The following is a 13,079-nucleotide window of genomic DNA, read 5'->3' on the forward strand; positions in this document are numbered from 1 at the left end:
CACCAAAACGTTTGCAAAATAAATAAAAATTCCATGCTTAGCAAAAGAAGTTCCTGTTTGAACAAAAAATGATAATAATGACTCCTCTTGTTGTTGTGTCAGAATAAGAGGTCAAAGTGCCAAGTTTAGAGAATACAAAAAATATAAATATAACAGTAAATGCAGTTTGCATATAATTAGGCTTCATTTTTTTTATTTTTTAGTGCCCATCCCAGAAGTGCAATATTGTTTTAAACAAGATGACTGGAAAGAACTGAATTTTTCCTATTTTTTTGCCAAATTTGGTGTCAACTGACAAAGTATTTGAAAATGTCAATGTTAAAGTTTACCACGGACACACACACACACACACACAGAGAGACAACCGAACACCGGGTTAAAACACAGACTCACTTTGTTTACACAAGTGAGTCAATAACGCCGGAACAAAAGACAACACAGCATCTCTCTCACCTGTTTTGGGCACTGAAAGCATCCACACGTGCACTTCTTCCACGTAGTAGTAGTTTTCTGTAGCGTCCTCAATACTGTTTGTTTCGTCGCACCGCCTCAACGCGCCTGTTGTTCTGTTGTCGCCTGAAAACCAGAAAAGCATCGTTGCGTTGTGTGACTTTCTTCTTCCACACCTGTTATTTTTGTCCTCTCTTTTTTCCTTTTTTTTTGTTTTTTTTTTTTTGTTTTTTTTTTGTTTGTTTATGTTGTATGCACACATTTTCCTGGTTTGTTTCGGGTTTTTTTTGTGTGTGTTTTTTTTTTAATAATTAAAAGACAATAAGGATGAACCGATGGTACACCCACACCCACACACACACACCCACACTATGACAACAGCAATTACAACATATTCAAGCAACGTATTTAAGAGGTCTCGGGCTCTTATAGTAAAAGTGTTCGGAAACAAACACACACACACACACACACACACACACACACACAGAGAGAGAGAGAGAGAGAGAGAGAGGCGGACAGACAGACGAACAGCGGAACAGATGCCGTGACATAGGAGGCAAGTATGTATGACACACACCCAGAGACCAGCACACTTTAAATCGACAGAAGCTGGCTACAAGCCCCGTGCGCGTGTACGTGCGTGCGTGCGTGTGTGCGTGTGTGTGTGTTTGTGTGTGTGTGTGGGAGGGGTATGGGGGAATGTGTGTGTGTGCTTCGCATCTGCTTATGATGACAGAAGCTGGGAATGTGCCGCTTTGCCCTGTGGTTTATCAAATACCATGCATGTCAATTGTCACATGTACACTGTTCGCCATAATGCAATGGAGCTGGGGTTCACAACTGAATGAAATCATAGGCTCTGTGTGTGTGTGTTTGTGTGTGTGTGTGTGTGTGTGTGTGTGTGTGTGTGTGCGCGTGTGTGTGTGTTTGCACTGTAGCGATTAGGTTAAAACATTTTCGAAGTCTTTTCAAATCAAGTTGTGAATTTCACGTTTTGTGTGACCTCTCTCTCTCTCTCTGTGTCTCTGTCTGTCTGTCTCTGTCAGTCAGTCTGTCACTCTCTCTCTCTCTCTCTCTCTCTCTCTCTCTCTCTCTCTCTCAATGGTCCAGACATGAAAACCAACACCGTAGTGTGCATTACACTGATCGTCTTTTCATCATTATAATTATATTTTGTTTGCTGGTTCCATTTCATGTCAACAGTTATGTTGAAACCAGTTTTCGTGGGCACTTCATTCCAGACAAAAAAAATATATATATCAGAGTAGTCACCTGAGCAATTTAATTCCATCCACTTCATGAAAACCATAAATTGTTTAGAAATCATTCTTCCTTGTAAGAATGATCGTTTTCGCGAAACTTTTTATTTTGTTTTATTTATCTATTCTTTTTTCTTTTTTTTTAAATAAGTTATAAATGTTTGTTTGTTTGTTGCTGTACTTTGTGGAAAATGTCATTGTCTCAAGTTCCGCATCAATTTTGTTTTGTTTTTTGTTTGTTTAGGTTTGTTTCGTTTTATAAAAAAAAAAAATATTTTTAAAAACCCGGGTCGGTTCACAATGGCTCTGGTTCGAAAGCATCTGCTGAAAGGTCATGACGACTCGACATTCTCTCTCTCTCTCTCTCTCTCTCTCTCGACGACTCGACTTAATCAGCAGAACACACTGGAGCATCAATTTTCCCCGTTCGTGGGAACGCAAAACCACTATCGCTCACTGGTTTCTTCTTCTTCTTCCTCGTTCGCCTCCCATTAGATGAGCAGCCCGGTGTCCTCGATGAAGGCTGCCGTCCGTCCGTCGCAGCTCCTCCAGGGTGCCGTACAGTTTGGCTTCCACTGCTGTCGGTGTTGGCCAGTACTTCCTCCTGGATGCTGCATGTGTCCTACAGTCTTGAAGGATGTGGTCGGTTGTCATTAGTTCCTCACCACAAGGACACTCTCCACTCTGTCCAATGCCAAATTTTGTATGCATGTGGTGGAGCAGGCGGTTGTGTCCAGTCCTCAGGCGGAAGATCTTGACCTGTTCCCGTCGTTCCAGCAATTGGTATCTGTCTTCTGGGTTATATTTGGGGTGCTGGAGGCGCCACTTTATTCCTTGCTGTGCCTTGATGATTGTCTTGATTTTATCGCATGACACCAGTTTGTTGGCCTGCTCCTTCTGTGCACAGTCTTTTTCGTTGCCTCTGATGCCACAGTGTGCTGGTTTCCATTGACTGGGGTTTTCCCCTCCCCCGTTTACAATGACTCTCGCCGCCTCCCTTAGTTTTGGATTTGAGTACCGGGTCTTTCATCCTGGTCAGTGATCAGAGTGTATGGCACACTTCCCTATAAGGCCAGACACTACAGTCAAATAACGACTTTTTTCTCTCAAACAATATCTCTCTCTTTTTTTGTCTGCTACGAGTGTCATTACTTGTGGATCACAAAAAAGTGTTATCTTAGATTCCTGTGAATACCCGTTGCTATGGAAACAAATCAAAATGGCCGCCAAACAATGTATCAAAGAAATCGGGTTTGTGGTCCATGTGGTGCATGCAAACATTTTTTTTTTGTTATGTGGACTTGATAACCAATGCCATTGTCTTCATTTTCACGTGAGATTGTGTTGATTCTTCAATTATTGTATTTTTTGTGAATTTTTAAAATGTGGGATATTGAGAAATCCTCAAAATTTACAACGGGTAAAAAGATTGGAACCGCTATGAATTAAAACCCAGAAAATATTTTCATACATACTCACGACAAAACTTCAATCACATGTCATAAAACAATCATGCAAAGTCTTATGGTTGTAGGTTTACTCATCATTGAGCAAGTCCAAGGTATGTTGTCAACACCAGAAACTTGACGATTGCGTCGAAATTGAACAAAATAAACACTTCCGTGATTCAGCAAGCAATCTTTATTGGCATTTTTTTCATTGTTAAAGACATCTTTACAGTGGAAAACGTATGCATATGATAGAAGAGATGTTCAAGAATCAAAATCCATCAAAAGCCCAAATCATGAAAAATCATCATTTTGGTCTCTTTTGCACTGCCCTCTTAGTACCGACCGAGTGTACGTGGGTTGATGGTTCGAGTCTAAGACAGTGCTAGTGCTGGTGGAACGTCGGTGAAGGTATTTTCATTTTCAGACTCCGACGGACGCAATATCCGAGTCGTTAAAACGCTGGACTTTCAACCTGACGGCCCCAGGTTCGATTCTCGGTAACGGCACCTGGTGGGTAAAGGGGTGGAGATTTTTCCGATCTCCCAGGTCAACGTATGTGCAGACCTGCTTGTGCCTGAACCCTCTACCTGTGTGTACGGCAAGCAGAAGATCAAACACTCACGTTAAAAATCCTGTAATCCATGTCAGCGTTCGGTGGGTTATGGAAACAAGAACATACCCCAGCATGTACACCCCCGAAAACGGAGTATGGCTGCCGACATGGCGGGGTAAAAACGGTCATTCACGTAAAAGCCCACTCGTGTACATACGAGTGAACGTGGGAGTTGCAGCCCAGGAACGAAGAAGAAGAAGAATTTTCAAAGTCTCATAGACTGGGTTGGATGAGCAACCTTATCACTGTATCAGTGAATAGTTTGCTTACGGTTCAGATTTGTCCCCCCCCCTTCCCGCCACTCCCCCTAAAACAACGCCAATTTCATAGATTTAAATAAACGTTTTTAAAACCCTCGGAAAACTTAACGCTAATATGATTGATATGACGGAGCAACCGGAAAGCGTAGATCCCTCAATACGCATGCGCACGCGTGAGCGGCAAACGGGACTGGACACTGATATTCATTTTCATCGAGGAAAAAGCATGGGTACACACATACTGCACATACCATCATAATATGCTCTCCGTCTCTCGTTTTCTCTATTTCTCTTTTTTTTTTTTTCTCTTTCGCTCACTCCCTTTGTTCGTTTAGCACGAGCACACACTTTGTATACCACTGTTTAACTCATTCAGTACGGCCAGTCCTCTCTTCTCCTCTACACAGACCCCTCGGATGTCCAGTGGGTGTCTGAATGACCCGACCTTTAGCTTCCGTCGTCAGAACTGTGGTATTCTTTGTCAACATTCACCTCTTCAGTATAAGAGCGTTCCGCTTGCAATATTTTGATGATGGTAATTGGGATGAAACGCTGTTAACGTCGTCTCTTTCGCCGTTCGTATGGAGAGAGTAAAGAAAGAAAATAAAATGTTGTTGTCCATTGCTTTAGAGCATACCAGCACGACTCTGGAATCAAGACTGGCAGCGTTTCATCCCAAAATATAAAATGAGAAGATGCTTCAGTCCGTACTGCTTTCATTTCCGTTCAAAGTTGTTGTTGTTTTTTTTACCAGTGTTTATCGTAAAAAGGACATCCACAACCACTGCGGCAAAACTCTCTTTCTTGGTAAGTCGTGTTGACGTTCTACCCGACAAGAAAAAACGGTACAAAGTTTTACGATACGGAGCGGCGTGGGCCTCGGAGAACGGCAAACCCGGCCAGCCAGGTAGCCAGGGTCTTGAGTTCGATTCCAGTGATGTCCGTGATGTAATTCGCCCAGCCCTTGTAGAGTTAACAATGCGTTCGTGTCCGCCTCTCTCTCTCTGTCAGTCTGTCTCTCTCTCTCTGTGTCTCTCTCTGCACCTGTCTGTCTCTCTGTCTTTCTGTCTGTCTGTCTGTCTGTCTGTCCCTCTCTCTCTCTCTGTGAGTATGTGTGAGTGTGTGTGTGTGAGTGTGTGTGTGTGTGTGTGTGTGTGTGTGTGTGTGTGTCTGTCTGTCTGTCTGTCTCTGTCTCTCGCTATCTCTGTCTCTCTCTCGCTTTGTCTTCTCTCTCTGTCTCTGTCTCTCTGTCTGTCTGTCTGTCTCGCTCTGTCAGTGTCTCTGTGTCTCTATCCCTCTCTCGCTTTATCTCTCTCTCTCTCTGTCTTTTTCTCTCTGTGTGTCTCTTTCTCTGTCTCTCTCTCTGTGTGTCTCTCTGTATCTCTCGCTCTGTCTCTGTCTCTCGCTCCTAATTCCTTTCCATAAGAGTCCATTCAGAATATCAACATTTGTTTGGCAGCGAAATTCGATTTCCTGGTTATGTCGAAAGTGAGAACTTAATTCAACAACAGCACAAACAACCCTCTTCACGTTGAATTCTATAGAATTCGCAGATTTTCTGTTTATATCTGATGACTTGGCTAATCTCTGTACCTGTCAAGTTGTCTGTCTGTCTCTTTGTCTTACGCAGTGTGTGTGTGTGTGTGTGTGTGTGTGTGTGTGTGTGTGTGTGTGTGTGTGTGTGTGTGTGTGTGTGTGTGTGTGACGAGTGAGTGAGTGAGTAAGTGTGAGAGAGAGAGAGAGAGAGTGTGTGTGTGTGTGTGTGTGCGTGTGTGTGCGCGCGCGCGTATGTGTGTGTGCGCGTGCGCGCGCGTGCGTCTATATGTATGTCTCCCTCTCTTTCTGTAAGTCCAGTACCTGTGTTTCGCAGACGATTTTAAAAGCCATTTGCTGTTGCCATTTCGTTGCAAAGAAAACGAACTCAGTCACCCGGTCACCTCAACCCAGACACTGGTATCAGACCACGCGAATTCGTTTTGCTTGTAACCCTCATCAATCTCTGCGTTAAATCTCAACCCACCTCGCATTACCAATCAAACTTGGCAAACAAACAATAAGGGGCAATTCATCTGTCTTCCTCGCCCGAAAATCGATCACGCTTGCTTTTTTTGCAGTGGCGTTTGACAGCCGTGACGAATATCAGTTTGTCATATTGTTTCAGTTCTGGTTTCCTTGGTTCATCAAAATTCTATCTTGTCCTCCCCACAGTTCGTGACGTCTCGACCCGGCAGAAGACACTGGTCAGATCATAACGGCCCGACTCCAAAACTACGCACCGATTTACTGTCCTCTTTCTCGCTTCTGACTCCAACGTTGTTCCATAACTGGGGGCTGCTGCTGTTGCTGCTGTTGTTTTTAATCACGGGCGTTGCCCCAGTTGAACGTGTTGCCAAGTCTTCCTGCCCGTGGTCTGTAGTAGTAATGTGATGGACTTTTATTATTATCATACTGTACGAATTCGTGACGGGGGGGAGGGGGAGGAGCAAGAGGGGGAGAGAGTGTGTGTGAGAGAGAGAGTGGTGAATAATAAAGCTAGAGAGAGAGAGAGTGGTGCATAATAAAAGCTAGAGAGAGAGAGAGAGAGTGGTGAATAATAAAGCTAGTGAGAGAGAGGGAGAAAGTGTGTGTGTGTGGTGGATAATGGAGCTAGAGAGAGAGACAGAGAGACAGAGAGACAGAGACAGAGAGAATGGAACTAGAGAGAGAGAGAGAGAATGTGTGTGTGGTGGATAATAGAGCTAGAGAGAGAGAGAGAGGAGCTTGAGAGAGAGAGAGAGAGAGAGAGAGAGAGAGAGAGAGAGAGAACAAGAACAATAAGAACAAGAACACAATTTTATTCCATAGGCCTCCGGCCCCCAGAAACAAAAAGAACAATGTAGAATGCCTATCAAGGAAAAACGAAAACATGAACAAGCCATGCATGCAAGAAAGTGGAATTTCCTAAATCTTCAGATTTTCAGTAATTTTCACAACTGACAGCCAGTACTGAGGGCATTACTTATTAAAATTACTTACGAAATTGTTTCGAATTTTCAATGCATAAAATATATGAATTCATAGGTTCCTAGTTTTAAAGCATGCTGTCACATTTTAGCAATTGTGGTAGAGAGAGAGAGAGAGAGAGAGAGAGAGAGAGAGAGAGAGAAGTCTCATTTGTCAAATCAACGTAAGTGCAAATCTGCCAGCGTCTTCAAACTTCACGCAAGCGCAAGAGCTGAGCAATAAATTTACGTCAGCGTTCGTTGATGTTTGAAGGACGCAAACGTGAACAACAACTTCCTCCTCCCCCTTCTCTCTCTACCTCCGTCATTCACCACCAACACACACATACACACATTCACACACCGTGGAACAAAGGAACGCTTCTATTTTCCCTAGCGTTGTCTCTCCCTATTCACCCTCCACACATATACACACTTTTACCCCCCACCCACCTCCCACAACCCCTACCCCCACGTTTTTTTTTGTTTGTTTGGTTTTTTTTTCGCCTAAAATCACTTCAAGTGGGAAGACGTTAAACTGAAGACGAACGAACATTCACACACACACAGTCTCTCTCTGTAGAAAAAAAATCATTTATTAGCATGTAAGCGATTTTTGGGAGTGCCAGTGAAAACGCCAAAGTGGTTCATGGTGATCTTGGTAGATATCCGTTATTTGTAAACTCGTTCTTAAATGTTATAAGGTACTGGTTTAGAATACTGCAGATGGATCGAAATAGACTGCCATACATGGCTTATCAGATGTTGCTTGGAGTAGATTTACATGAAAAACAGTGTTGGGCTTCTCAAGTTAGAGAAATATTATGTACAACAGGTTTTAATTTTGTGTGGTTGCAACAAGGTTTGGTGATGTGAAAGGACTTCTTATTACTTTCAAGCAAAGACTTATAGATATCTTCATTCAAGAATGGTCGGATACTATTAGTGATAGAGACAGATATTCATGTTACAGATCATATATTTGAAAAAGAAAAATACATAACAAAAGCTGATGAATATTGTTTCAGAGTGGCGTTGTCTCAGGCCAGATTTAATGTGCTTCCTTTAAATAATGATAATAGGTACACTGAAAATGGTGTTCTAAAACATTGTCCTTTTTGCCAAGGTGAACTAGAAGATGGATACCATTTGTTGTTTGTTCTGTATATATTGATTTACGGACAAATTTTCTTCAAGACTGTTTAAACATGTCTCTTAGTTCACTTCTCCAATCAAACAACAAGCAGAGAAATTGCCATTTATCAAAATTTATTTTCCATGCGATCAAAAGGAGAAATCATATACTCAGACCTAATTACGTAGAATTAATGTCAAGTCCATGAACATTATGATATTGTGTCATCTATTCAAGTGTTATAATACCCCTTCCCGTGCCCACCCCCAGTCCCCTGGTTTTGAATTGTGGTCCATGGCCAAAGTTCATTAAAACATTTTCGTTCGTTCGTTCGTTCTCTCTCTCTCTCTCTCTTTTGCTCCCCCTCCTTCACCCCCCCACTCCCCCCCCCCCCCCCCCCCCCCCCCCCCCCCCCCCCCCCCTTCTGTCTACTTTATCTCAGTCATCTTTCTCACAGCACGCAAACGCCGTCTCCATACTAATTACTACGTGTCGCACACATTTCGGATCTTAATCCAACGGCGATGTTTGTGATTGAGCGAGACACTGGAATCAATCTGCTGTAGCTCTTATTAAAAACCCCCGTGATGAAGTCAGAAGATCCATGATGCTGTCTGCGTTACTTTATTAAATTTTGCCTCTCTTTCTCCCCCGCTTTTTAAAGCAGTGTCTTTTCCCTCTGCTTTTTTTGTGTTCTTGTTCATGTTATCGCATGAACTCTATCAGAATGGAAACATTGTCATTTTCTGAAATAGTGCCTCTTCATGTCATCACATGAACTCTATCAGAATGGAAGCATCGTCATTTTCTGAAACAGTGCCTCTTCATGTTATCACATGAACTCTATTAGAATTGAAGCATTGTCATTCTCTGAAACAGTGCCTCTTCATGTGATCATCACATGAACTCTATCAGAATGGAAACATTGTCATTCTCTGAAAGAATAACAACTCAGTTACTTATGAGTCCTCATGAACTGGGTGTTACAGGGTTTTACCTTTTTTCGGATTTCCAGTAGATTTCAGGTCAGATTTACGGTCATTTTTCCAGTCATTATTCAGTCCATTAAAGTCTTCTTTACCAACCAAATGTGTGCGTCCATTGTGTTAGCTGTCAGCTTGCGTTCTGTCCGCTGTGCTACAGGATTTCAAAGAAAAGAAGAAGCACTAGCACTAGCACCTCACCTTGAAGATGCTTGCTATAGAGTCCAGTTCACGCACCTCATTGAGCTGCTACGAAGATATGGAAAGAACCGTCGTCCTACGCCTTGGAGATTGGATGTCTGCACCATGGGACTGCCACAGGGATCTCTGTGTGCGCGCGTCTGTGAATGTGTCTGTATCTCTCTCTCCCTCTCTCTCTCTTTCTCTCTCTGTGCGGCATGTTAAACTGCGACCGTTCTCGGATCCACGCACTCAGCAACACATACGAGACGAATGGATGAGTTTCTATCCAGCCATGTGTTCGGAAGACCCCAGCAACCCCGGCATGGGTAGCAAGGCAGGACTGTCTGGTACTGTCACTGGTGTGGTCCCCGCACATTGTCATGTATGTCTCGTCAGGGCCATGACATTTCATGCAGCCTCGTGAAATAATCCTGATCTGCCTATGTCCGATTTGAAGTGTGTATAGACTGTTCCCACGACACCCTTCTCTCTCTCTGTGTATGTGTGTGTGTGTGTGTGTGTGTGTGTGTGTGTGTGTGTGTGTGTGTGTGTGTGTGTGTGTGTGTGTGTGAGAGTGATGTCTGCCTGTCTGTCTTTGCCTCTCTGTCTGTCTCTGTCTCTTTCTCTGTCTCTCTCTTTCTTTCTCCCTCTGGATCTTGAATTTCGATTATTCTGTTTGCGTCTTTGTTTCGGAAACTGCCCCTTCCTATCTAACTGTATGCTACTCTCTCTTCCCCCCGCTCTCTCTATCTGTATGAGAGAGAGAGAGAGAGAGAGAGAGAGGGAGAGAGAAGAGGGGGTAAAAGAGAGAGAGCGATGGAGAGAGAAATACAACATGTGTACGAATAGCTTTTTGCGTATGTAACTGTCTTTGATTTCAAAAAAATATATTGCACTTGGTTGGAAGTATTCCCCCTGTTTCCCCCTGTCTCTGTCTGTCGCCGCCTCTCTCTCTCTCTCTCTCTACTTCACTACTGTTTCTTGTGCACTGTCCAAACCTTGGAGACGAACGACTGGGAATTAAAGGCACAGTACCCCCCTGCCACATGGACTTTTTTTTTTTTTTTTAACTCACTCAGTACGGCCAGTCCTCTCTTCTCCTCTACACAGACCCCTCGGATGTCCAGTGGGTGTCTGAATGACCCAACCTTTAGCTTCCGTCGTCAGAATTGTGGTAGTCTTTGTCAACATTCACCTCTTCAGTATAAGAGCCTTCCACTTGCAATATTTTGATGATGGTAATTGGGGTGAAACGCTGTTAACATCGTCTCTTTCGCCGTTCGTATGGAGAGAGTTAAGCAAATGACAAAGCACTAAAGTGCCGCTTATCCCCTTAGCAGTTTATGTTGCTTCAATTATGGTTTTTTCCTTTCTGTTCCTTTGATCTGTTTTGCACTATTTTTGTTCCGATTTGTACCTACTATGTCACTAGAGCTTTACAGCTAATGACATTAAACATTTCACTGTTCAGTGTTCTCTTTCAATACAGTCTCAGTCTGTCTCTGTCATTTCCACTCTTTATGCCTCTATTGCTCATCCCCTCCCCCCCCCCCTCCCCGTCCCCCCCCCCCTCTCTCTCTCTCTCTCTCTCTCCATTGGGTCTTTTTTGAATTTCGATCATTCTGTTTGTGTTTTTGTTTCTGAAACTGCCTCTTGGTATCTCACAGTCTGTATGCTGCTCTTTCTCCCCACCGTCCCTCTCTCTCTCTCTCCCTATCTCAGTATGAGAGAGAGACAGGGACAGAGACAGAGAGAGAGACAGAGACAGAGGGAGAGACAGAGACAGAGGGAGTCGAAGAGAGGGCCAGAGAAACAGCGAGACAGACAGATAGACAGGCAGAGTCGCATGAACTACACACACACACACACACACACACACACACACACACACACACACACACACACACACACACACACACACACACACACAGAGGCAGAGAGACAGAGAGAGAGAGAGAGATGCAACATGCTTCCGAATACCTTTTTTTTTTTTTTTTTTTGCTTGTTTAACTTTCACGCTGTCTTTGAACTTCAAAGGAATATTGCCCTGGGTTGAAAGTATTCTCTCTCTCTCTGTGTGTGTGTTTCCCTTGGCCTCTGAAACTGTCGGATCTTTCTGTCCATCCTCATCTCTCTTGTCTTCCGTCTCTGTCCGTGCCCCCCCCCCCCCCCCCCCCCCCCCCCCCCCGCCCCCCGCCTCCCTCTCTCTCTCTCCCCCTCCCCTTCATCCAGATATGCATAATGCCGACCGCAAAATGACGTCTGCATCCATCCAAGTGGTCCAGTTTGGTTATTCATGACCAGCTCTCGTTCCCCTGTCAGATCTCGCGAGAGATTGCACGGGAAGACAACCGAGGTTTGCCGTTTGATGAGAGTCGTCTTCTCTTGCCCACGGGCTCCACTTCAGTGTTGGGGGGAGAGGGGGGGGGGAGGGGGGACTAATCTTATTCACTGGGTTCAAGATAAGCGGGAGGAAGAGGTTTTCGGAGGGGGGCTGGGGGGGGGATAAAGGGGGACGGGACGGGGGCTGGGGGGCTGGCGGGGGGTGGTGATGGTGGGGAGGGTGACTGAGAAGATTGCCTTAATTGTATTCAGAGCGTAGGCTGATGTGTGTGTGTGTGTGTGTGTGTGTGTGTGTGTGTGTGTGTGTGTGTGTGTGTGTGTGTGTGTGTGTGTGTGTGTGTGTGTGTGTGTGTGTGTGTGTGTGTGCGTGCGTGCCTGTGTGAGTGTCTGTGTCTGTGTGTGTGAAGCCGTGTATATGAAATGCAGGCCTGTGTCAACGACTGTACATACATAACATACACACACACACACACTATTCACATTGTTTCCACACATTTCTTCACTGTGTCTGGTGGTTAAAACATAACAAAACAAACCAAGTCGAAAACAAAGAACAAAGGAACATCTCACTATCTTTGGACATTAGATTATATTAACCACCTTTATCAAAAAAAAAGAAAAAAACAACAAAAAACAAAAAAACAAAAAAACAAAAAAAGAAAGAGAGAGAGAGAGAGAGAGAAAAAAGAACAAAACAAACATAAGCTTGTAATCGCCTACAAAGAGATGCTATCCTCCACCAATTGACCCACCCCCACCCCCACCCCCACCCCCCAAAAAAATAAATCATCAAAATACATAATAACAAAATAGAAGAAGGCAAACAAGCGCTGATTCTCTTCTTATTCATGTATCATTTCGCCCCATACTTTGTCAACGGGAATCTATTTACCTCGGTTCTTTCAACGTGTCAGCATAAGCTTTGTGCTTACTTGGGGGGAGGGGGGGGGTTATAATATATCATTGCGTAGGGATTAAATGATGTAGCCGTGTTGTCACAGTGAACCGAGTAAACGTTTCTTATAAAAGTGGACGGTACAAAAGAATTTCTGATTTACTGTATTAAAGGAGAGAAAACATCCACGCGCAGGCCCGGAACGTGTAGAGAACAGTCACAAAAGGGTTCTTCTATTATCTACAATAGTTATGAGAAGATAAGAAGTAGAGCAGACAAGACAATAGAGTAGAACGTTAGGCAGTTGACTGTGCGTGCGACACACTCGATGTGTGATTCAGAGAGGCGCCTCGAAAAATGACCGACGGGCGCTTACCAGCTTACAGTTCACATTCGAGTTTCAATAGATTTGCGCCACGAGAGTTACCTCCTCATGTCAATGGTTGGACACCGTCACTGCAGTGAGACTGTCGTCCGCTTTGCGGCATGTGCTGTGAGTTGAACTCAGTACGGTTAGAAGCCTGCT

This window comes from Babylonia areolata, chromosome 24, assembly GCF_041734735.1.
Source record: "Babylonia areolata isolate BAREFJ2019XMU chromosome 24, ASM4173473v1, whole genome shotgun sequence".
NCBI lineage: Eukaryota > Metazoa > Mollusca > Gastropoda > Neogastropoda > Buccinidae > Babylonia > Babylonia areolata.